The following is a 25,298-nucleotide window of genomic DNA, read 5'->3' on the forward strand; positions in this document are numbered from 1 at the left end:
GGTGGCCCTGGCTTTATCCTCTTATTGACTACCAGGATGTGATTTAGCAAGATACTGGCAGAGGAAAATTAGAATCTTTCATTTTCCTTATTATGGTATAATATTTTGAGATCTATTGATATTCAATTTCCTTCATATAGATTTTTGCATTTTCCCTATTGAGATATGTTTAATAATTCTTCCCTTTAGCAGCCTAGCATCCTTGAAATAGAATAGTAGAAAGTCCTTTGAAAAGTGGGGAGGGGAGCTGGATTTTTATAAAGATTTTGTACTTTAGGAACTGAAACATCATCAATATACTTCAGAATGCACGTAAGAAGCTAAAGAAAAAAACACACATATATTCAATGTCACTTTCTCTTTTGAACAATTAAAACCAATACAAATGATATCTCATTAATCTTTGCAAGGGCTAACATGTAGCCAAGTCTAAAATAGTGTTATCTTGGGTATTTGCAGAGCCAAGGAGTTCACTGTTGATGGATTTCCTCCATTAAAATGTTGTATACAATTCAATAGAAATGTAAGGTCTTAAATTGCACTGCCCCAAACATTTTCCCTCCCGAAGTGTTAGCTTGAATATGTGTGATAAGATAAGGATATGAGTTGGGGCATTTTAAATACTTTCCAAGCAAATAATTACAAGCAAACCATTTTTTTCTCTATCAATGTGATATTTAATAATTATCACAATAATTTTAATGCATTATCAGCTTTCTGTCATGTATCTGTTTACTGACATATGTAGGCATCTCCATGGGATCTCTTAAAGTAAGATTATTTTAATATAATGATAAAAACAATAAATCTCCCATTGATCTAGTATTTTATTGATCAGAAAGTTTGATTATCATTGCTCATCTTGGTAAGGTAGATACAGTGCTGAAAAAAATCAGGAAGAACTGTGTTTAAATTCCACCTCAGTGCTTGTGTGGTCTTGGGCAAGTCATTGAGCCTCAAGTTTCATCATCTGTAAGATGAAGGCGTAGAATCAAATACCCTCTTAAGGTTCTTTCCAGCTCTTTAGTTCTACTTCCAGGATCTTGTTATAATGGTCCCTGTTTACTCTTAACTCTGTGCTCACTATACTAGAAGAAGCCCACTAGGAAAGATTTGTCAAGTTTTCTTTTTATATTTTCAGTTAATTACATTGGATTGGGGAAATGGTCATTTTAAAACTGAATAATTATTTCCTTGTTACCTAAGGAAGGTGTTTGCTTTATATGAATTAAAAACAAAAAGCCAACTCATTCTTAGTTCTATATGTCAGTCTGAAAATTTTTGCTGTTTTTATTTATGCACAGTGTAGGGCACCCAAATATTTTCGTAAATTCTGAATCTCATATCTTCATATCTGCACAGTAAAATATCTCTCTATCTCTGTTTGTCTGTCTCTCATTCTTTGCCTTTGTTCTTGGAGGGGTAGAGTGACAATATGGTTTCATTATTTTATTTATGTGGGAAATACCAGCTGTGCCAGCTCACTCTAATGAAATAAATGGGAGACTCATCTGAGTTTTAAAGAGTGGACTAGGCCCCTGAGAGGATAAAAGACTTGCCTATAGTCAGATGTGGAATGAGATACTAGGTCTTTTTGCCTCTAACTGTGGCCCTTTATCCATGTTGTCCCTCATGATTGTTATATTACTTGGTGTAAAAAAAAGATGCAATCTCAATATGCCAGACACATTCTTTTTATGTGTGAGGACAGAAGTGCTATTCGATACAAATTAACACATATTTCTTGAATACCTAGAAGATTATTTTATCATTATAAATGGAAGGAAAGTTATTAGTATACTTCTATCAACATTTATTTTAAGTGATAGTGTGACCTTGGGCAAGTCACTTTCTTTTTCAGTTTTCTCATCTATGAGATGGAAAGGAAGGGGCTGGGCTAGTTGACCCCTTCCAGCCACTATGATCATAAAAGAAATATAAATTTAAAAGAATAAATTATAAAAACTTTATTTATTAAACCAATAAAACATTAGTTAAAATAGATAAACCGATTATATTATTGTCAGTGTGTATTCTTGACTAAATCTTATATTTTAGCTAAAATAGATGATTTGTTCTTAAGGTAAGACTGAAATAAATTTTCACTCATCTCCAAAAGTATTAATGCCTTCTTTTGCCCCATTTTATAAAGCTCTCTTCAAATGCTATTTCCAGTATACTTCCAGAGTACAAAGCTTATTTCTAAATCCTAACAAATCCCAAGGTGAGCAGAGAAACCAACTGGAATTTAATCTAAAATGGTATTTTCTCTATTTGAACTGCTGAGGAAGGTTGATGGGTTGAAAATATTAACAAAGCCTCTCACAGATGTCACAGGCTCCTCTTATGACCAGGTTCTGTGGCCAGACAGCAAGAAATGTCAATGGCATGAGAGAATAGGGTCTGTGAAATAAGAGTGGGGTGCTCTGCAAGACTGGAGAGAAACTGTAGAGAATTTTGCAACAAGGATATGTGATTTTTTTCCATAGCATCAACATGAATTGGGAGTCAGTGATGCATGAACAATAAAGCTGATATATTCATGCTAAGACTTCATATCAAAGGAAATCTGGGATTCAGTTATTTGACAAGCTAAGGATCAGTAGAGCTATAGAGAAAAGAATCAAAATCAAAGCAGGAGCTGATGAATGTGTAAATGAGAATCATTTGGTAGAGGATTTGTGCTCCTTTGACTTAATATACATGCTATATGTGAATTGCTATTGTGGAAAGGTTTTCAGACTCCTAAATCAGAGATCTGTAACAATCCCACTTGGCAGACTTATTTATGAAAATAATCACCCTAGGTAAAGTACTGTTGTGATATATGCCATCTCTGAAATCACAAGCAGTAGGCATTTACTGTAATATAATATTTCAACATAATTAGGCACAGAAAGAACATCTATTTTCTCAAATAATAGTCATAGTAATGTAATATTCAATAGCATCCATGAATACAATGACAACTTTTTTTATGTAAAGTAAGTGTTTGAAAAAAAAATAGCACTTTCAAAAAGCCATGATAATACTACGTGTCAATTAACATCCCATTCAATCTTTCTAGATACCTCACTACTTTTTAAGTTCTTCTGATTGCATCAATGAGAGTTTCTCAGTTGGTCAGAACACAACTTATCTATGCCCTCTTTTCCTTTTCTTTTCCTTTCTGTAAATTTTCTGAAGGTGTTATGTTCATAGTAGTTATTTTTAGGGAGTGGGATGGGGGTGTAGGTAAATCAACACTTAGTCTTAAAAAATTCCAGAGAACTTGTGTTTCCTAATTGTTATTTCTTTCTATAAGACCTTTCATATGTGATGTCCTCTAATATCTGTTTCTAAGTCTTATTTGTAGTGAAACAGTTTTCTAAAAGTTACAGTAATGATAAAATTTCACTAATGATTTATCACTAGTAGTGCATGTGCTATGAATTATGTGTGTTAATGAGAGTAGAAAGAGATTTGCAGTGACTCCTCTCTTCCTACTTTGTTCTTTTCTCCCTTTTGCTCATAGCATATATTGATCAGCCAGATGCTAAGCCACGTGACAAGGGTTAACTCTTTTAGGTTAAGGATGCATCTTGTGGTCACAGAAGAGAACAAAGACTTACAAGGATGGGAAAGCCACAACTATGGCTTCATTAAGATCATACTCTAACCTAGGGGTTGGCAACCTTTCAGAAGTGGCATGCCAAGGCTTCATGTATTCATTCTAGTCTAATTAAGGTTTGGCGTGCCAGGAATAAATTTTAATGATTCCTCTCTCTCTCTCCCATCCCCCCTTTTGGCACTATGTCACTCAGAATTTTCATCTGTGCAATTAGAGGTGTTTCTATCAGCAGTTGCCAACCCCTGTCTTAACCAATTGAGCATAAACTACTCCCGAAGAGTAAATTAGGAATTTTTCAAGCTGGTTAACTCTTCATATTGCAAGGCACCATTGAATAAAGTTATATAACCATCCAATAAATGGCATGCTTGTGGCCTAAAAGAGATTTGGGCCTTCAAAACATTCTTGACTTCATTTTTGGAGAATATGCCTGCTATTGAAAAAAAATGGTGCAGCTTGGCTGTCATCTTCTTAAGACATAAGATTCTTTAGTTCTTGGACATAATTATCATGCAGTCATTTTCAGCATGGCCTGAGTTCCTTTAATCATTTTTTTAAATTCCCAGAGGTCAAACCTTCTAGATTTTTATTTTTATTTTTTGCAATTAATTCCTATCAATATATGATTCTCACTAACTGAAGTAAATTTTAATGTCGTTTTTTCTTGCAAAAGACATGAATCTGAGAGGATAGAAATAATTATATATGTAAAATTGAGTATCATCTGTCAAAAAAAAAAGACAAAACCAAACCATGATACACTGCTTTTCATAGTCACTTCTCAATAAGATCCCCCAAATTCCCTTAAACAGAATCACACATACACACACATGCTAAAAATTCCTGAAATTATACTTTCCACTAATAGGATATGTAACATTTAACACATATGGTTCACCATTTCTTAACAGAAAAGATGTACGTTTTAAAAATCAGTAAAATATAAACCCATTTAGGGCAACAACTATCTCACTTTTCTCTTTTTATTCCCAGTGCCTAGCTCAGTGCCTGACATAAGGAGGCACCAAAAAATCTTTATTGATTGAGCAATTAAGCATCCAGAATCAGAATTTGTCATTTCATTTGATATGATCATATTGTTCTGGTTTTGATGTCTTTATTCTGTCTTCCCATATTTTTATGGATGCCTCATATATTTCTTTTCTTCTTTTTGGAATTTTTGGGAAGGAACTTTTCTTCTGTTATTGACCTCTTGTCCCATCTCTGACAATACTGATTTTGTGAGCCTTGGCAAATTATTAGGAAGGTTCAGATGTGTCAATTGATGCAGAAAGATACTTACAAAATTCATCCTACTATCTCTATTTTATTTATAGATTAAGACTATGTACCAGTTTCCTTTAAGTCATATTTACATTCTGGTCCTTCCAGCACTAGCTACTCTATGTTTTAAGCTACCTTCTAGGACTACTAATGACAGAGAAGGTGTTAACCTACAGTGGTAGAGACACTTTCCTCAACTGGAAATTCCCCATGTTAATGAATTCACAGTCTTAATCTTTATTCTCATCCCTATCCTTATCCCTATCCCTGTCTCTATCTATCCTTAGCATTGATTTTTTGAGAAATATGCAATGTTTCTATATGATGTAGGTTTTCATTTCCTTATAGTCTTTCTTTATTTTCTTTATATTTTGAGCAAAGAAATAACAAAAATAGAAATGGAAAAGGAAGGAAAATATCTTAGGAAGCTAATGCCACCAATGGTAATAGGGGCCTTCAAGGGAGGAGGAGGTGATGTCAACATCAGAGAGCACAGAGAGGAGACATATTCTGAAGATAAAGTGGAGGTAAGTTTATAAGACTTGCCAATGAACTTTATGGGGAAAGAGAAGGATGAACCAAAGATGATACAAGTATTTAAACATGAAAATGTTGCTGCTATTAACATAAATGGTGGGGAAGAGGATGGAGTTGTAAACTTAAGGAAATTTCAGAAGGAATGAGTTGTGGTAGAAATAGAGTAAATGTGGTTTTGAAAATGTTGAGTTTGTGATCTCCTGGAACATCAAATTCAGCATGTTCTTTAGAGAGTGTTAGAAGCCACTGACTATGTGTCTGACTCTTTACATATTTTACATCCTCAAAGCTTGATTTCCTCTTCTGAAAAATGGATGAGTTGGACCAGATGACTCTGGTCCTTTATCACTTAAAATCTGTGATCCTAAGGAAGGGTATGACAGGATATTACTGAAACATAATAGACACTGGCAGCAGCTAGGTGATACAGTGGATATAGTGCTTGGTCTGGAGTCAAGAAGACTCATCTTCCTGAGTTCAAATCTGGCCTCAGAAACTTACTAGCTGTGTGAACCAGGGCAAATCACTTAACCCTATTTGCTTCAATTTCCTCATCTATAAAATGAGCTGGAAAAGGAAATGGCAAACCACTCTAGTACTTTTGCTAAGAAAATCTCAAATGTGATCATGGAGAGCTGGACACAACTGAAAAGAATGAACAACAACAACAATAGACGCTGCATAAATGCTCGTTAATTAATTGATTAAAATATAGCTGGAGTTGTCGCGGGAAGGAAGTTGCTTTCACAAGCTGGAGATTTCTCATGAGAGGACTCTGGAATTGAGCACACACTCAGTGTCAGGCTACAGAACATCAGTAGGAGTGTCAGAGCACAAACCTATTTTTCAGATATCTCACTCTAATACCCACTCATCTACACATTTCAGCTTACTCCATCAGTGAACCCACATGTTGGTAGGCGAGTACACCCAGTGGATGGCCTAAACCTTCTCATCCTCAAATAGCACAGAGATCTACATCGAAACAATCCTCATAAAGATATACTTGTTCAAAACAAGTAATACTTTCTTACCTGCTACATGGTTTCATTAAATAATCATTCCTCTAGTATCAACTCAACCACTGAAACCTAACATATGTCAATCCTATGCACACTCAATTTTCATTCATAGGATTATATGTTTAGGGTTAGAATGAACTTCAGAGACCATGTACTCCAACTGACTCATTTTACTGGAGAGAAAACTGAAGCCAAGACAAGTTATGATTTACCCAATGCCATGCTGGTAATAAGTATCAGAAGTAGTATTTGAACCCAGGTCCTCTGCTTCTACATTCAATGTCCTTTCCATCCATGCCACATCTCCCTGCTTTTAGTACACTAATAGTTCATATCTATATAGCAATTTAAGTTTTGAAAAACATTGTATGTATATATATATATACACACACATATATGTATGTATATATAGGTACATGTGTGTGTGTGTTGTATATATAGATATATGTATGTATGTATAGGTATATGTATATGTATACATACACATTTATGGAGAGAGAGAGAGAGAGAGAGAGAGAGAGAGAGAGAGAGAGATCTATAGATCCCTTAGGAGATTTAGATAGATAGATATAGATATGTCTATATCGATCTATCTTCATTTGGTCTTCATAACAATTGGATGAAAGCATTGATATTATTATCTTGAGTTTTGACATGAGGAAATTGACATCAAGATTGATGTGTCTAAGGTCTTTTAGCCAGTAAGTATTTGAGGTGGAATTCTCAAACCCAAGACTTCCTGCCTTTTATTTCTAAAATACTATGGACTATGCCACATAGCTTCTCAATATTGTTGTTGTTGTTCAGTCATTTCAGTCTTATCACACTCTTCGTGACTCCATTTGGAATTTTCTTGGCCAAGATACTGGAGTCGTTTGTCATTTTCTTCTCTGGCTCATTTTACAGATGAGGAAACTGAGGCAAACAGGTTAAGTGGCAGGGTCATACAGGTAGTAAGTGTCTGAGGCCAGATGTGAACTCAGGAAGATGTCTTCCTGATTCCAGGCCCAGTGCTCTATCCACTGTGCCACCTAGCTGCCCCCCCTCCCCTTCCACCTCTCACTATATCCCATCACAAACCCCAAACCATGATTACTCTGGCAAACTAGGCATCAGACTCTTTCTTTCCCCCACTGTGTTCTCCCACTTACTCAATTACTAATCAATCACAAAAATTCCCAGTAAGGCTATATCATATTGCCAGGCAAACAACAAAGACCTTGCTCATGACTGTCTACCTTTCTCTGGATTTCTCAATAGAAACACTAAGCCCTGTACTAAGGCATTAAGGGAAACATAAAGAAATAAGAAATCTAATCTTTGCCTTTAGGGACCATACGAACTGATTGAATATACATATGAGGGTCCCACCCATAATTCTTGAGAATGTCAGAAACCTAGTATACTCTGAGAACTGCATGTTCTTTCATTCAAATATTATTTTGTACAAACACAAATATGTATGTGCTATATGTGATTATACTTACATATGCATGGGTGTCTGTGTATAACATAGATATATCCATATACATACATATATACACACACATACATACATATATGTACATATATGTATATATGTGTGTATATATGTATATATGTGTGTGTATATATATGTGTGTGTGTATATATATATATATGTATATATATATATGTATATAATTTACAGAGTTCAAATCCTGGCTTTGCTGCTTTCTAACTCTTTGAACACAGGCAAATCACTTAACCTCTCTGGGCCTCAGTTTCCTCATCTGTAAAATGAATTATACTGGACAACATATAAGATCCTTTCCAGCTTTAAATCTATACTGATGTTTGTACCATACATAATGAAAGCTTTAATAAATGTTAATGTTTACTTTTCTCAATGAAAGTCAACAGAATTCAATTCTTCAAGCATTTTAAAAGAACTTAATAAATTGTGTTCAACACTTGACATATATACAAAGTAAAGAAACAACTTAAAACATTTCCTGTCTTGAAGAAGTTTGCTTTTTTTCTGGGATGTTGCAAAATCTAAGCAGATAAGCAAATACCAGGTAATTTCGAAAGAGACCTGTTAGCAAAGGGTGGGGCTTAGTTCAGGTAAAGTTTCACTTCAGAGAAGGTGCCTAAATAATCCTTTGAAGGAAGTAGGAAATTCCAGGAAGCTCAACTTGTACAACATCATGGAGATGGGAGAGAGAATGTTAAGCTTAGCTAGAATGTAGAAGAAATGTTAATGTGAAGTCAGTCTGGAAAGTGTTGGGAGAAATATTGTTTCTGAATTCACATGGTAGGTAATTGCTGCCCTAATTTATCTACTCAAATGCAGAAACTGTAGAGGTAAAGAAAATCTTGGGTTTTATTATTATGCTTAAGCATAGGCTCATATCTCAGACAAAATGAAAAGCTAAACAGATATTAGGATTCTAACAAGGCCTTTTATAGACAAATTACAGAAGAGCAACAGAGAAATAGTTTTTTTAATATGTTGCAAAATTGTCCATTCCTCTTAGGCCAAAGAAGCTAAAAGAAAAGACAGATCCTATGCTTCCTTCAATGTCATAAAACTTGAACAATCTTAATTAAATAGAGTCATGATCTCATACATAAGCAAATTTAGTTAAACAGATTCAGTAGGTCAGCCAACCAGATTACAGAATAAACTATATTTAGGGAGTTCACAATAGGCTGATTGAGAGCAAAGATTTACTTGTTGCCAAAGAGTCAGGGATAGTTGATATTCTTCTTCTGACTTCTTATCTAAGGAATATTTAAGAACTTAAATAAATTTTCACATCCCTTGAGATAGGTTTTGGTCAGGTGAGAAGACAGGCTTTTAGTTGATCAAAAGTTGTGGAGGAATGGCCCTGAGCACTAAATAATACAAATTTATAAAAAAATTTTTTTTTTAAATTTCCTTTTCAAAAGTAGCCTGGAGTCAGATTTTGCAGGGTTTTAATCACTAGGTTGAAAAGTTTCTATTTTATACTAATGACAATTAAAAAAATAAAAATTCTTAAGTAGAAGAGTGACAGGTTCAGACACAGTTTTGGAGGATTATTTTGTCAACGCTGTGGAGGATCAACTGAAGAATGGGAAGCCTGGAAGCAAACAGAAAATAGGCTATTATAATAGCTAATGACAGGTCCTACATGAGGAGAAAGGCAACAAGCATTTACTAAGTGCCTACTATGTGTTAGGCACCATGAGAAACCTTTTAAAATCTCATTGATCCTATGAGAACAATGTCTGTTATCTCCTTACAGTTGTGAGTGATTCATACTAGAAACGGTGCTAAAACCCAAATATAGCAAGTATGTACAACCTTTGGCAAGTTATTTCCACTTGCTGAGTTCTCAGTTTCTTCATTTAAAGGGGGAGTTTGTTCTAGATGGTCCGTAAAAGCTGTGCTGCTATGTTCTTCTCCCTTTGCCATGCCCGACCCACCATTTTGTGATATCTTTTGGCTAGGAGCAATAATACATTTCTGTTTTCATTTCTTTTCATCAGTGAAACAAAACTGATCAGTGGGGTGGGAAGAGTGGGGAGGCTGGCTTGGTGATCAAGATACCTGCTGCCCACTAAACTCTGCTTGGCTCATTTATAAATTGAAGGGAAAGTGTTGTAAGTGATTGAATTGCCATCTGGAAAGACTACAAATTACCATCTGTAGTGAAATATTTATTTCTGCACTGCAGAGAAAGCTGGCAGATAGTTTGTATGATGTCATGGGCACAGAACATTGGGCACTTAGAGAGTCATTTATGTTTTTTGCTGTTTTATAGTTGTTGAAATTGTTTATGTACTATTAAGAATGCTGAATACTGAAGTTGCTACTGTTCTCTCATGAGAATTTTTCTTTTGTTGAAATTGGAAATTGGAAATAACCTTTTTAAAAGATGCTTCTCAGTCTGAGTGGAATTCACAGAATTATAGAATTTTGGAGTTGGCAGGAACTATTAAGTCTTGACTATTCCAATCCAAGTCAGTATAGGAATCATTTTTCCAAGACATGCCCAATGCCCAGTAAATAGTTATTTAATTCTGCTTGAATTTCCAAATTCTGCTTGAAGAGCTCCAGGCAAGGAGGACCCATTCTATCCCAAAGATGATTTTTCCACTTTTCCATAACTCTAAATGTTAGGAAGTTTTTCTTTGCATTGACCCAAAAGGTACCTATCTATGATCTATTTTTCTAGTTTCACCCTTTTGGGTCATGACTCTTAGAGTATTGGATAAAACTAGAGAAGAAAAAATCACAAAACCTTGCTGATTTCTGCTACAGTTTTATGTTACAAAATCTCTTCTGGATTTTCAGTGTGGAAAGGTAAGCCTTTTACACGCTTCTAATTAACTCATTATCATTGATGTTTTTCTGAACCTTTTAATCTTTCCTTAAATTTTCCTCCCACCCAAATTCCCACCTAAGAATATTTCCTTATATTTCACTGAAAAGATTGAGGCAATTTACAGAATGCTCCCTCTTCTCTCCTCCTCCCCTCTTATCAATCAGATACTTTCTAATACTAGCTCCTTCATCTCTGTCTCACATGATGTAGTGGCTATTTTTCTTCCCAAGGCAAACTTCTATACTTGCACAAATGATCCCATTTCCACACTGTCTCCTCCCTTCACTCATCCCTACTTTCCTACTAATCTTCAATTAATCCGTCAGCTTGCTTTCCTCCTTCCTTTCAATATGCCTGTGTCTCCCCCATCCTCAAACCTTCACTTTATCCATCCATCCCTTTTAGTTATCGTCCTTTATTTCTCCCCCATATTGTGGTTAAAGTCTCCAAGAAGCTTACCACCATTTCCTTTCTTCTTCTTCTCTTCTTAACTCTGCATTATGACTTCTGACCTCCAAATGAAACTGCTCTTTCCAAAGTTATTAATGATCTCTTAATTGCCAGATCTAATGGTCTTTTCTTAATCCTAGTTTGTCTTGTCTTTGACACTATCAATCACCCTCTTCTCTTTGACAGTATCTTCTCTCTAGACTTTGGTGACTTTGCTCTCTCTCTTTATTTCCTTTCCATCTGTCTGACCACTCTCCTGTCTCCATTGCAGGATCTTCATGTACACTATGCCTACTAACTTTGACCATTCTCTAATGCTTTGTCTTTAGCCCTCTTCTTTTCTCTCTCTAGTCCATTTCACTTGATGTTCTGATTTCCCATTGTTTCAATAATTATTTCTACACAGATGACTCTCAGATATATTTGTCCATCTCTAATGTGCCCCCTGACAACCATCACTCTCTCATCTCCAACTGTATATTAGGCATCTTGGATTGAATTTCCCATAGACTCTTTAAATCATATTTTCAGTTTCAAATTTTTTCTCTCCCTCCCTCTCTCACCCATTGAGAAGCAAGAAATATAGTAGCCATTATAAATATAAAGTCATGTAAAACATATTTTGATATTAGCCATGTTCAGAAAAAAACATAAAAAGAAAGAGGAAAAATATGCTTCAATCTGCACTCTAAATCCAACAGTTCTGTATCTGGAATTAGATAGCATTTTTTGTTATGAGTCCTTTGGAACTGTGCTGTATCATTGTATTGATCAGAGTTACTAATTCTTTCAGTTGATTGTCTTTACAACATTTCTGTTATGCTATAGTTTCAGAGACTCATAAACTCAACATATCTAACACCAAACTCATTATTTTATCTCACAAACCCTCTCCTCTTCCTATCTTAAGTATTCACTGTCAAGGGTTCCACCATTAATCTAGTCACCCAGGCTTGCAACCTATAGGTCATTCACAGCTCCTCACTCTCTCTTACCCACCATACCTGATCATTTGAGAACTATTGTCTCCAATTTTTGTATCATCTCTCATATATATCCCTGCCTCTTCTTTGACACCACACTGATACAGTTCATAACCTTGAATCTGAACTATTGTAGAAATCTGATGGTTTATCTATCTGCTGCAAGTCTTTCCCCACTCAAATCCATACTCCATTCTTCTGGCAAATATTTTTCTGAAATGCAAATCTGACCATATTGCCTCTCCTTCATTAAGTAAACTTCAGTGGATATCTATTACATCTAGGATCATATATAAAATTCTTTATTTGTCATTGTTTTTTTAAAGCCTTTCATAAATTGTCCCCTTCCTACCTTTCCATCTTCTTAAAGCTTCCTCCTCTACACATACTCTGTGATCCTTTGGCAATTGCCTCGTTTTGTCTTCCACATGATGCTCTAACTCCTGACTCTGGGCATTTTTAATAACTGACCTCTGTGCCTAGAATTCTCTTGTTATTAATTTCCACCTTCTGGCATTCTTGCTTCTTTCAAGTTCCAGCTAAAGTCCCCTTTTCCTCATTCCCATTAATGCTACTACTTTTACTTATTATCTCCAATTTATCCTATTTATATCTTGTTTGTACATAGTTGTTTGCATGTTGTTTCTCCATTAGACTGTCAGCTCCTTGAGATCAATGACTGTTTTTGTTTATTTGGGTTTTTTTTCCCTTATCTTTGTATCCTCAGAACTTAGCTCAGTGCCTGCCACACTGTAGGTGCTAAATAAATGCTAGTCGTTTGACAGATTAAGAAGTAAATATAATCCTTTTCTACAAATACTTGTAATCAACTATTATCCCCACCTCAATAGACACCCTCAACTATACCCTAAGTCTTCTCTTTTCTGGGTATAGAATCCTAAATTTCTTTAGCATATCCTTGAGATATGGTTTTGGAGTACTTCAACATCCTAGTCCCTTTGCTCTGGGTTGATGTTAGTTTCTCAATAACTTTGCTTGCTTAATAGTGTCATCCAGACGGAATCTAATACAGCACATGTAGTCTTACCAAGACAAAGTAGAATGGAAATATTACATTCTGTGTTCTGGATGCTATGCCTCTCAGAGTGATTTCTTATGTAAGAAATAACATGTTTCTTGGGGATAAACTTGAGGTAATTACTGCTGATTTTGTCTAAATTGAATATGCTTTAGTAGTAGTAGTATTTAAATAAAATTGTAGTAAAATTTTCATGTAAAGTAATTAGTTTTGGAATCAATGATAAGAAAATAAGTTGATGAAGCACAGAACTTGTTTAGGTAATGCAATTAGTAGTGGTAGAAACGCCTGAAGCCAAGACCATTTTCTTTTGTACCTGTCCCCTCCAACAGATTTTATCCACTCAGCTCTAGAACCCGGGGCTCCTACTGTCCTGACTGGTGAATGAGTGAGCAAAATTCTTGTAGCTCACTGAACTCATTCCTAGGCCATATCAGAGAAGGCTTTCATATACCATTCAGCCATAAAATCCAGTCACCTTCTTGCTGTCTTCCTAAGCATCATGCTAGTAGCCCCTTTCTACTTCTCGCTCTGGGAGCTATAATCACATAAATAAATATTACCCCCTAGAAAGAAGTGTGTCAATAGGCTCTGATCCCATACACTATCCCTGTGAAATTCAGACCAAAGTTTAATTCCCTGGTCACCACTCTCCTATATATATTGTATCCCCAATGGATGTTGTCTCCAGCTATAGTGCCTGGCATATTATAGGTGCTTAATAAATGTTTATTGAACTGAATTAGATTGTTTATGTTTTCTCTGCATATTAGAATGTAAGCTCCTTGAGTGCTGGAGCTCTCTAGCTTTTATATTTCTTTGCCAAGCATAAAGTTTAACATGTAATACATACTTAATAAATGATTTTTTCCTGTCCTTTCTCTCTTTCTTTCTTCTTTGCTTCCTTCTTTCTTTCTTTCTCTCTTCCTTCCTTCCTTCCTTCCTTCCTTCCTTCCTTCCTTCCTTCCTTTCTTTCTTTCTTTCTTTCTTTGATTTGGCATATAGGAAAGGACATTAATCACATAGATCAGTAGACATAGAACATATTAATTTAGCCTATACTGTAAATATCTTTACTTTTTAATCTTTAACTTAGTTGCATATGCCAACAATATTTTTTTTATGTTTTATGACATGGCATTGTGAAGGAAGTCACTCCATCCAGTTAAAGTATAAATCTATACTTTAACTGGATGGAGTGACTTCCTTTGGGGAAGGAGATTACTGGATTTGTGTGTGCGTGTGTGTGTGTGTGTAGTTCTTCAACTGTTTTGTGCCCTTAACGCTTCAACTACAGCAATGAACATTTTATTTAGTTATCTTACTGTTATTTCTGGAATCTGTCCAGGAAACAAATCTGAATAGTTAAGGTATATAGAAGTTATAGTTAAGATCATATGTATATATATACACATATATATATGTGTGTGTGTGTGTGATAGATATTAAGATATATAAGACATATATATATATATATAAAATTAAAAACACATAGTACAAAGTGTTAAACTTTTTAAATCATTCAAATGTTGCCTTTTTAAGTCCCTTGTATCACAGCCATTGATGGTCATTCTGGTGCTAGTTTACTTTGTGACCTGTGACAGATTTTATTGAAATCAGTTATTGGATCATCTAATTCCCCACACAAGCACTGTGGCACTAAGTGCTAACAGACCTGGGAGCTGTCATGTTTGGGAACTACTGTGGTGACATGAGTTAATTTTATACCTGTCAGGAGATCTTGCATGAGATCCCAGGGGATCTTTCACTGTGTCACAATACCACAAACCATTCATTAGATCCTTTGGAGGCAATGACCCATGGCCAGAAGAATGTGTCGTAACATATGGCGACGCCTGTCACCAGGTTCCCTGACAGGCATAAAATTAACCTGTTTCCTACATTAGTTTCCCAGCATTAAAAAGGATAAAAAAAGGGATGAGAGAAAATTGTACCCCATAGCAACTTACTGTCACTTTTAAGAACTATAATGAGCAGCCTTAGAAGTATTTTTAAATAGAGGCACATTTTTTGGTAATTAAATAAAAAATGGCACTATATAGATTTGGAGCGACAGAACATACATCCCAGACAAGGAACTCAATCTTCTATTTTTGATTCCATCTTAGCACTACATAATGTTTGTGCTGAAAGAGATCTTGGAGATCATTTAACCTGAATCTTTCATTTCTGTAGATAAGGAAAGTTGGGCCCAGAGAAACAAAGTTTGAAAGGAATATTCATCAGCATTCTTTCACTTGGCATTCAGTTTCACATAACCAATTGCCTATTGGATATATTGGAGACACCACAAAGTCAAGATATTCAAAAGTGAACTCATTGCTTCCCTCTCCCCCAAATACTTCCTTGTAGGAAACTTCCTTCTTTCTGTTGAAGAAAACACCATCTTTCCAGTCTCTTAAGTTCATGAGCTCTTTCTTAACTCTCCTCTTTCCCTCATTCTGTGTATCCAATCAGATGTCAAATCTTACAATTTCTAACTTCCAAACTTATCTTGGATCTGAATGCTTCTCCCTATTTACACAGCTGTCAACTTCTTGGATCATTGAAGCAGCTTCCTAATTGGTCTCCCTTCATTATATATCTTCCCATTTCAGTTCACCCTCTATACACTTGCCAAAGTAATTTTCCTTGAGCATGTATCTTGAAGTAGCTCCCTATTGACTCTAAAATAACATTTAAACTAAGTTAACCTGGCCCCAAAACCTGAGGACCAACCTCACAATTTGGCTCCAAACTATCTTTCCAGCCTTGGTAAAAGTCACTCTCCCTTCTGTACCCTATGATCCAACCAAAGTGGCCTTCTCTCTTTTCTTCATGCCCAACACTCTAACTCTTATTTCTATGGCTTTATACCAGTTATCTTCCATCACTGAAATCTTCTACTTCCTCAGTTCTGCCTCCTAGAGTAAATTATCTTCTTTAAGAAACAGCTCAATCCCCATTTTCTACAAAAAAGAAATTGTAAGCATCCTTCTTCTCTAAATGACTGGTATTTAACTTACTTGTATTTTTTTATATATTCTCCTTATATTACTTCTATACATTCTTATATATGTACTTGTTTTCCTTGTAAGAATATAGAGTTTGTGAATAGGGATTGTTTCATCAATTATGTCTGTGTCCATACCTTAGCACGTTGTCTCACAGGCACTGAGTGTATATATGGTGATTGAAATTTAAGCTTTATGAGGGCAAATATTATTTTCCCTTTTTAATCTTTGTGTTCCCATTAGTGCCTAGATCATACTAGATGATTAAACAATCAATCAAGATGAATTTCTTGAGGGCTTGCTAAGGACCAGGTATAGTGATGGGCTCTGGGAATATAAATTTTAAAAATATATAATGTTTGCTTTTAAGGAACTTACTTTCTAATGGAATGTAAGTTTTGTAAATTTTTGCTGAATTGAAGAAGATAGTCCATGGGCACATTGCTAAAAGAAGAAATCTGAAAACCACATCCTTATGGTTGTCATCCAAAGGACTGGAAATAAGAATTATTTGAATCTAGTACTAAGTTTTCCCTTTCTGCTCATCTTTTGAAAGTTGCTAAATCTATGTTTCCTTTTAGCATCATCTATTGTGGCTTTTCAAAGAAAATGTGCATTAATGAGGTCTGAAGATGCTAAGTTCTAAAAGTAGGCCACTGTATCATAAAACTAACTAAATAAGAAGAACTATGTTCATTCAATATTAGGAAGTACTTAGTAATTTTCATTTTTAATATTTTATTTTATTGAGGGTACTTTTATTACCTGATATCTTTCCATCCTTTGCGTTCAGTCACATTCTCCTTAGATTTATGAGTCACTATAATTAAAAATGATGGAGGCTGCATATGAGGGCTAGATAGTTTTTTTTTCTTGCTGTAATCACTCAGAGCTCTATCATATATCAAAATGGCATTGTCAAAGTCATTTTCCATTTGAATTCCAGAGTAATCAATTTTTTTTGTTCTTGGCATTTCTTGAATACTCTATATTATTCCATGAATTCCCTTTGAAAATGTAAACATTAGCTTCTGTATGATGAGAGTGGAAATTGATGGCCCCTGCATTCAGAGAGTGGGAAAGCTGCAATGATTGAGAGACTCTAGGGGAAGCTGAGCAAACACAGTGTAGGCACAAGATAGCATAGCCCAGGAAACAGTGAGATAAACATGAACTGATATGCAGTTGACCTTAGCAATAGATGAAACACTTAAAAGAAGCTTGACTTGATTAATATTTGGTATAGAAGATGAAACCCAGGTTTATTTGTTTCTTTACCTCTTAAGGAGGAGCCATATAAGAATGCCTTTGATCTGAAGAGTATTGCTTCCAACCCAAAATACATGTGATCTTAGAAACCTTCCCCCCTCCCCAAATCATAAATTTCTTGAATTGTAGAACATAACTAAAGTAGGATAAAGCCAAATTTCCTGTAGCAGAGCAGATACTTAAAAGTAGTTCTCACCCTCTGGGCCTTGGAGGTTTACTTAGGATCTGCTACATGAGTTATTCAGTGTAATTAAATGAACAAAAGCTGAAGATTTTAAGAAGCAGAGGTGAGGAGGGAGAACATTCCATTCTTAATAGAGCAGCAGATTTTGTAAAAGCTTAGAAATGAGATACAGAATGAGGAATTTGGAGAACAGAAGGTTAGGGAGTATTTTCTGGAATATAAAGTCCAGTTGGGGGCTGGAAGAGTCTGAAAAAATAGACTGGAGCCAGATTCAAATGAGTTTTAAATGCCAAGTTGGGGGATTTGTATTTTATCCAAAAGGACATAGGGAACCTTTGAAGACCTTTGAGCAGGAAGATAAAATAATCAGATCTACATTTTAGGATTGTTAATATGGCAGCTGTTGGGAGAAGGGGAAAATGGAGTGACTAGAAACAGAGGAGGTAGTTCAGGAGGATATTACAATAGTCCATCAGGAGATTGATCCAGGACTTGCACTAGAGTAGGTACCATAAGAGTGGAGAAAGGGTTATGCATGCAATAGGCATTGGGGTAATGAGATAGTTAAAAGTTGGCAACTGATTGATGTTTGAAAGGGAGTGAGGGAAAGGGGAAAAGTTGGAATGATGGCTCAGTTGTGAGCCTTGGTAACCAGAAGAACCCTAAATTTCATGAGAAATGTAGATCTTTGAAAAGGGAAAAGGTTTTATGTGGTTATGTTGTTTGTTCATTTGTTTGGAGGGAGAGAAAAAATACCAGACATTTGGGACTTTTTGAGCTATAGATGATAAATGGATATTTGGATAACCCCTACAGCTTGATGATAAATGGACATCCTCTGATGGCTAGTGATATGGGACTAGGGGTTGGAGGGAATTCAAAATAGTTTTATAGATTTAAAAGAAATAAGCAGAGATGATAATTAAAATCACAGGAGTGGGTGAAATTACTCAAAGAGTAAGTATAGATAGAGAAGAAGAGGAAGAGAGAGAAAGGGAGAAAAGGGACCAAGACATAGTCATGGACTACTTCTATGCTTAGGAAATGGAAGATAGATGATGAAGCAACAAAGGAGGCAGATGATAAGTAGTCAGATAAAAGAAGAGCCAGGAGATAATATCATGGAAGCCGAGAGAGGAGAAAGTATCTGTCAAGAAGGAAATGGTCAACAATACAAGTCAATTTTGAATCTTTTCACCATAGACATGAAAACCTTGCTTTTACTCAGTGACTTATTTAATTGGTTTCAGCAGAAAATGGGAAGGTTTAATGGGAAATGTACCAGCCAGGTCAGACTCTACAGTAACTAGACTATAAGTAATGAAATAAATTTGTGACTTTTAATAGCTTTCTCACTACTGTTTTTTTTTTTAAGTTTCATCTGAACTTACACACTAACAGAGAGGGAAGTATATTGTAATTTTCAGAAAGCCAGATCCAATGTAATGGTGAGCAGCATTTTGAGGGAGGGCTGGTCAAATTAGATTTGTGATATTATATACATTTCTGATAAATAGACTCAGCAAAATAATGAAATCCATTTGAAGTCACACTCAAGCTTTGAGAACCTGGTCTGGGTGAGTTCAAAAGAAAACAGAACTTAATGGAATGTAGGCATGAGCCTCATTAATACTGCTTAGCTGTTCAGAGCCTTGTTCTTTATGCTTGTGAGTATCACTGTAGTGTGCAAGTTTTATACCCAAATAAAAGTAGCTTGGATGAAAGAACATGCTAAAGAAGAGAACTCTTTCTTGTCTCAGCTCTGCCACTTGGTAGTAACTTGGCTAAATAGTTTCTATTCTCTGGACTTCAGTTTCTTTTTCTGTAAAAGGAAGAGACCAGATCTCTTAGGGTCCTTTTAATTATTTGAGGATACAGTTAAAACATTTTGTATATGTGCAAATGAGTACATAGGATTATTGACAAAAAGGTGGAAGAGGACTTAGAGATCATTAAATGCAACTCCTCTTTTTATAGAGGGGGAAAATGAGGCTGATAGCTGACAGCTAAGTAAGATAGAGAATAGAAGGAAGAATGGAAAGAAAAAAAAACATTTATTAACTGTCTATTATGTGCCAGGTACTGATCTAATTGCTTTACAAATATTATCACATTTGATCCTCAAAACAACACTGTAAAATATATACTATTACTATTTCCATTTTACAGATGAGGAAATTAAGGCATTCAACGTTTAAACGAATTGCCTAGCCAAGATCACACTTTTAGTAAGTCTTTTGTTGGATTTGAACTCAGTTCTTCCTGACTCTAGGGATTAGCTCTCAATCCACTGTGCCACCTTGAGGTCAGGAAGCTATGAGCTTGAATTCTAGCCTTGTGACTGATGGGCAAGACACATAACCTCTGCCTCAATTTTCTCATCTGTAAAATGACAATAATAATAGCATCTGCCTCCCACATGGGATCAAATGAATTAACATATGTGAAGTGCTTTCCAATCCTTAAAGGGTTATATAAAGGCTATTAGTGTTGTTGTTACTATAATTTTAAGTGAATTCTCCAATATAATATGAGTTATAGCCCTGATTCTCATGTAGGCATTGTACCTCCAAATCCATTCTTTTCTACTGCATCATGCTCCCTATAGTCAGATACTGATTTATTTAAACCGTTTCACATGCATGATCAGAAAAGCGGGCTGTGAATGAAAACAATGATACATTAATTAGATTAGTGCACTATAAAACACATCTTTGTTTTACCTTTTAAACCTTATGTTAGGTTTTGAAACATGTCAAAGCTGGAATAGCAAGTCAAGCTTCTTGCTGAAATTGATGCTTTTAGAAATGACTATGTAGAAATACAAAATAAGCAAATGTTTTCATTGGAGAAAGGCTTCATTAACTCAGCTTTTGAGGCTATTAGCTGAAATCTGTCAGTCAAGCCTCAGGAGTTACCATGTCCCACAAAGTAGGGGAAGGGAAGAATGAGTGGTTTTAGGATAGTGTCTTGGTAAATATAATTCCTCCAAAAGATCCATACTGTAGTGAGTTTGCTGAGCAGAAATTGGATATAAATACCAAACTAGCTAAATCCAAGGCATGTTTGGGTCATAGCAGAGGGCCAGATTAGATGATTTCTTCTTTTCTTTTCCAGCTCTATCGTTCTTCATAATCTGTTATCTTATAGTAGCTTCATAGGTGTGAATAGATAGGCTTTCTAGAAGTGGAATGACTAATAACATATCTATCACTGCACATTGAAGAAGTGATCCTAGGAATTCTAAAACCTGGGAAAAATTCAATTGGGAGGTAAGTGCTTTAAGAAAGGGTGTCTCAGGAATGAACCCTTCTGGGTTAGGGTAGACTGCAGACTGAGGTCAAAGGAAATTAGGAAGTTGAAGACATGGGAGGCTTACTTGCTTGAAGGGTAGATTCTTAGAATAGAAAAGAAGATTTTGAACCAATTTGAGAACTTGCTGAAGACAAGGGAGATAAGATAGAAGCCCACAAATGACAGCAACAAGGATCTAGATGGAATGAAGTAAACTTTCAAGGAAGAAAGATAGTTCCTGAACGATGATGGCCAAAGGAAGGTCTTAAAGTCAGTTAGCAAACATTTATTAAGCATCTATTAGGTGTTAGGCACTGTGCTAAGTGGGAATAAAGAAGTATATCAGCTCTTCATCTTGGACTTGTATTTCAGGTAGTATGGGGGGGAGAAGAAGGGCAGCCAGGCTTGGGAAGGGTGGCAAGAGATGTGGTCTCTTTAAACAAGATTTTAGTTGATGGTCTTAAGAAATGTACCACTGAGGGGCAGTTAGGTGGTGCAGTGGATAGAGCTCCGGCCTTGGACTAAGGAGGAACTGAGTTCAAATCCAGCCTCAGACACTTGGCACTTACTAGCTCTGTGACCTTGGGCAAGTTACTTAACCCCGATTGCCTCACCCCCCAAAAAAATGTACCGCTGATATGTGTTCTGAAGTCTATCTTAATCGGTATTATTTATCACTTCCTTGATACTTATCAATTACTCTGTTCTTCTTACCCTTTTTTTAATAAAGATCTTTTCATATTTTTCTGTAATACTTAGACTTGCTGATCCTAATTGCATTTCAGCATTCCATTACATTAATGTACTAAAGTTTAGTCAGTCATTCTCCTATTGTTAGTCATGTTGATTGCTTTCAGCTTTTTGCAATGCCAACTAATGCTGTTGTGAATGTCTTTGGTGGAATAACTCTTTCGGAGCATCCTGTTTGTTTGTTTGTTTTTTTAAATAGTACTTTAAGGCATATCCCAAAGAAATGAATTATTGCTTCCAATAATATGAACAATTTTCTAACTTTTACTACATATTGCTACATTGTTCTCCCCATGAAAATCCTGTGGTTTGCAATTCTTTCAGATCTATATGACTGTACCTGACTTTCTGCAACCTCACTAGCATGGTTTCATTGACTTTTGGTTAACTTGTCAATTGAATGATCATTATATAACACAAAATTGATTTATTTTGCATTTGATTGACTAAGAGTGAAGTTGAATATTTATTTCAAGTGATTTTGGGGGGTTTTTACTTTAGAAAATTATGCATCTTTTAAACCATTTATCCTTTGTGGATTGATAGCCAAATTTGTTGAATTTAATATTACGTAATTACTCTAAATGTCAAGTTTTTAATCTGTCATATTTGCCATAAATATTTCTCATTCTATTTTTTTCTTTTTTTTCCTTTTGTTTTGTTTTGGTTTTGGTTTATTGTTTTTGGTTTCATTTTGTTTTGGTCTCATTGTGCAGAATTTTTTTGTTTTGGTTTCATTGTGCAGAATTTCAAAATATAATTAAGTACAATGAAATTATTTTTTATTAAATTGGACACAAAACTCACATCCATAACCAAGATAACCATTCCTCCATTTTCTTCCTTTTATAAGATTTATTTTTAATGTTTGAGTCTATTATCCAGTGAAGTTGTTTGGAGTAAAATGTTGATCAAAAACTACTTCTCACCAAAATTTTAACAAAATTTCTAAATCTGTATGTATGCATACATATGTACAATATTTTATACCTCTACCTTTATTTCTATTTCTACATTTGCATATATACAACATAATTAATATAGTGATTCATTTCCCTATACCTTGTTTTGTAAAGTTTATCTATGTCACTTTTTCACATATTTACTTGACAATATATCTCTATATTATTACATTGATCTATTCTATTCTGTTGTTTCCCCAGAGAAAGATAATTTTGATGAAAACTTCTAATATATTTTAAAGTATAACTTTATTTCCCAGAGTGATTCTCAATGTTATACTCTTACATATCTTTTCTTTAATATAAATTTATATTCTTATTTATTTCAATAAGGGAAACTCATGACATTTAATTTGTGTAACATTAACATGTAGGTTAACTTTCAAAATATTATCACTTCTTTTATATTAATCTTACCCTTCCACAAACACAGAATGCCCCTTCAATTATATGAATTTTTTAAAAACATAATAGTTGTAAATTGTCTTCACACATGGATCATGAATAATACTTGGTAGGTTAATTGCCAGATATTTGTTTGAGTTAGCTGTTACTATAAATTATCTTTATGATTCTTTTGTTTCTTGAACTTTATTACAAATAAATAAGAAAACAAATTATATTTATGGTTTAATCTTGTATCCTATGACCTTATTGAATTCATTCATTATCCCTTTTAATTTTTTTGGTTGAAACTACTGGATTTTCTAAAGACATTCTCATGTCATTTGCAAACAATATTTTGACCTCATAAATTCCACCATTAATTTTGCTAATTTATTTCCCTAACTTATTGCAAGTATTAAACTTTACAAAATAATTTCTAGCACTGCATAAGTGATTTATCCCATTTATTTTGTACTGTGCTCTGGACTAATGTAGTCATCTTCCCCCTACCTCTCCCATTGCCTCATCTTTAAATGAATTTGCCCCAGGCTCAAGAATTCCTACTTGTGCTTCTGTCCATAGGACCTATCTCCCAGAATTGTTGTGATAATTCAATGAGATACTCTACATAAAGTGTTTTAAAAATGATAAAGTGCTATATAAATTCCACTTATTAATTTTATTACTTTTCTTTTGTGACTGTTCTTTTCCCAAAGTTACCCTGCCTTGATAGCATCTGCCAGAGATTAAGCTCCATTTGTACAACTTTTAAGACACCTGAGTACTCACTTGGCTGTTCTTTGGACTTGGCATTCCATCAATTTCCCACTGTGATTCAACCAAGTCTGACCACGCTCTTGGAAGTCACTCCTGGCTCATAGCCTCCTCTTAAAATCCTTAGCTTCTTTTAAGGATCAATACAAGTACAGACTTCTACCCGAAGCTCCCCAACTACCCCCACCCAGTTCTCACCTGTTAATGCTTTCTCCTTTCTCATTTTATTTTGCACTTAGAAATCTGCATAATAACATGTCATAAAAGTAAGCAATTTCATTACAGGTAGGGAGTGTTTTGACCATAACATTTGACACTGGTCTAGCATTGTGCCTCACTTAACTGATGACTTTTGAATTGTACTGAGGGTAGGACTTCCATGGACACATCCTAACAATTATTTTTTTTTTATGGAGTTTTTTTTATCAACTTACTCTTGAGGTCTATGGCAACCAACAAATCATCAGGTATTTATTAAATGCCTACTATAAGGCAGACTCCAAAGTGCTGGGCTCTGGAAATACAGATACCAAAAGTGAAACAACTTATACCTGCAAGGAGATGATCTTCTAATGGGAGAAATAGCAAATATGTACAGCAAAAGAAAAACACAAATAAATGCCAACCGCGGTGAGGGGGGGGGGAGAGGGGGGGGGAGGAAGAAGAACAGGAAAGGCTTCCTGCAGACCGCCACATTAACCATAGCCACATTAGCTGCAGGTGGGTTTTGATCTCTGATGGAATGCTTTTTGAAGTTTTAGATTATCCAAGACTCTTTTGGTTGCCCTTTTCCTTCCCTACTACATTCCTTTTAGATATTTTACAATTCATTATCACATCCACTGGATAATTGGCAAATGAACAAAATAAACTCAATTGGAGGAAAATGTGCAACCTAGTGGCTTTCAGTTCCAGGTAAGGGAACAGAGAGAATTAGCTCTTATTTTGCTTTTTCTTACTTAATCTTGCTTTTTTACTTGTAAAAGCTCCTGCTGATATCCCATTCACAGGGAAGTCATGGAGATTAATGTTTATATGGCACTTTGAAGAGAAAGAGGTGCTTGTTTAAAACTCCATGTCATTTTTATTCACCGAAAAGGAATAAAAACTTGAGTCATTTAATTTGGGATGGCTGTTTAAGATAATGTGTTACTTAATTCTCAAATTTCTCTTAGTCTTCTAATGCAAATTAGGGCTCCCCAAACACCATTTTATACTGATAAAGGCTACAAAAACTAAGTAGAAACATTTGTTTTATCCCTATTTCAAATATGGAGAGAAACAGGGGATATACATTTAATCACCTTATAAGCCATGGGAGATGTTAGTTTGATTTTGCAGCTTTCTATCTCTTTATTCTCAATGAAGAAAATTAACCCAATATATTTAGACAATAACTTAGCTT

General features: G+C 35.1%; 1 protein-coding gene across 5 annotated transcripts in view; it reads left to right on the top strand.

Moving 5' to 3' along the window:
• CHL1 (cell adhesion molecule L1 like) overlaps positions 1 to 25,298 on the top strand; it is a 279,234-nt gene that overhangs the window by 88,337 nt on the left and 165,599 nt on the right. The window contains exon 1 of one of the 5 annotated variants that reach the window (XM_027863962.1): positions 10,742 to 10,765. The exons of the other annotated variants lie outside the window; for them this stretch is intronic. The gene's annotated coding sequence lies outside the window, so the exon portion shown is untranslated. Of the gene's footprint in view, positions 1 to 10,741; positions 10,766 to 25,298 lie in introns of those variants that run through there. 5 annotated transcript variants of the gene reach the window in all.

This window comes from Vombatus ursinus, unplaced genomic scaffold (assembly GCF_900497805.2).
Source record: "Vombatus ursinus unplaced genomic scaffold, bare-nosed wombat genome assembly UNPS02014773.1, whole genome shotgun sequence".
NCBI classification, from domain to species: domain Eukaryota; kingdom Metazoa; phylum Chordata; class Mammalia; order Diprotodontia; family Vombatidae; genus Vombatus; species Vombatus ursinus.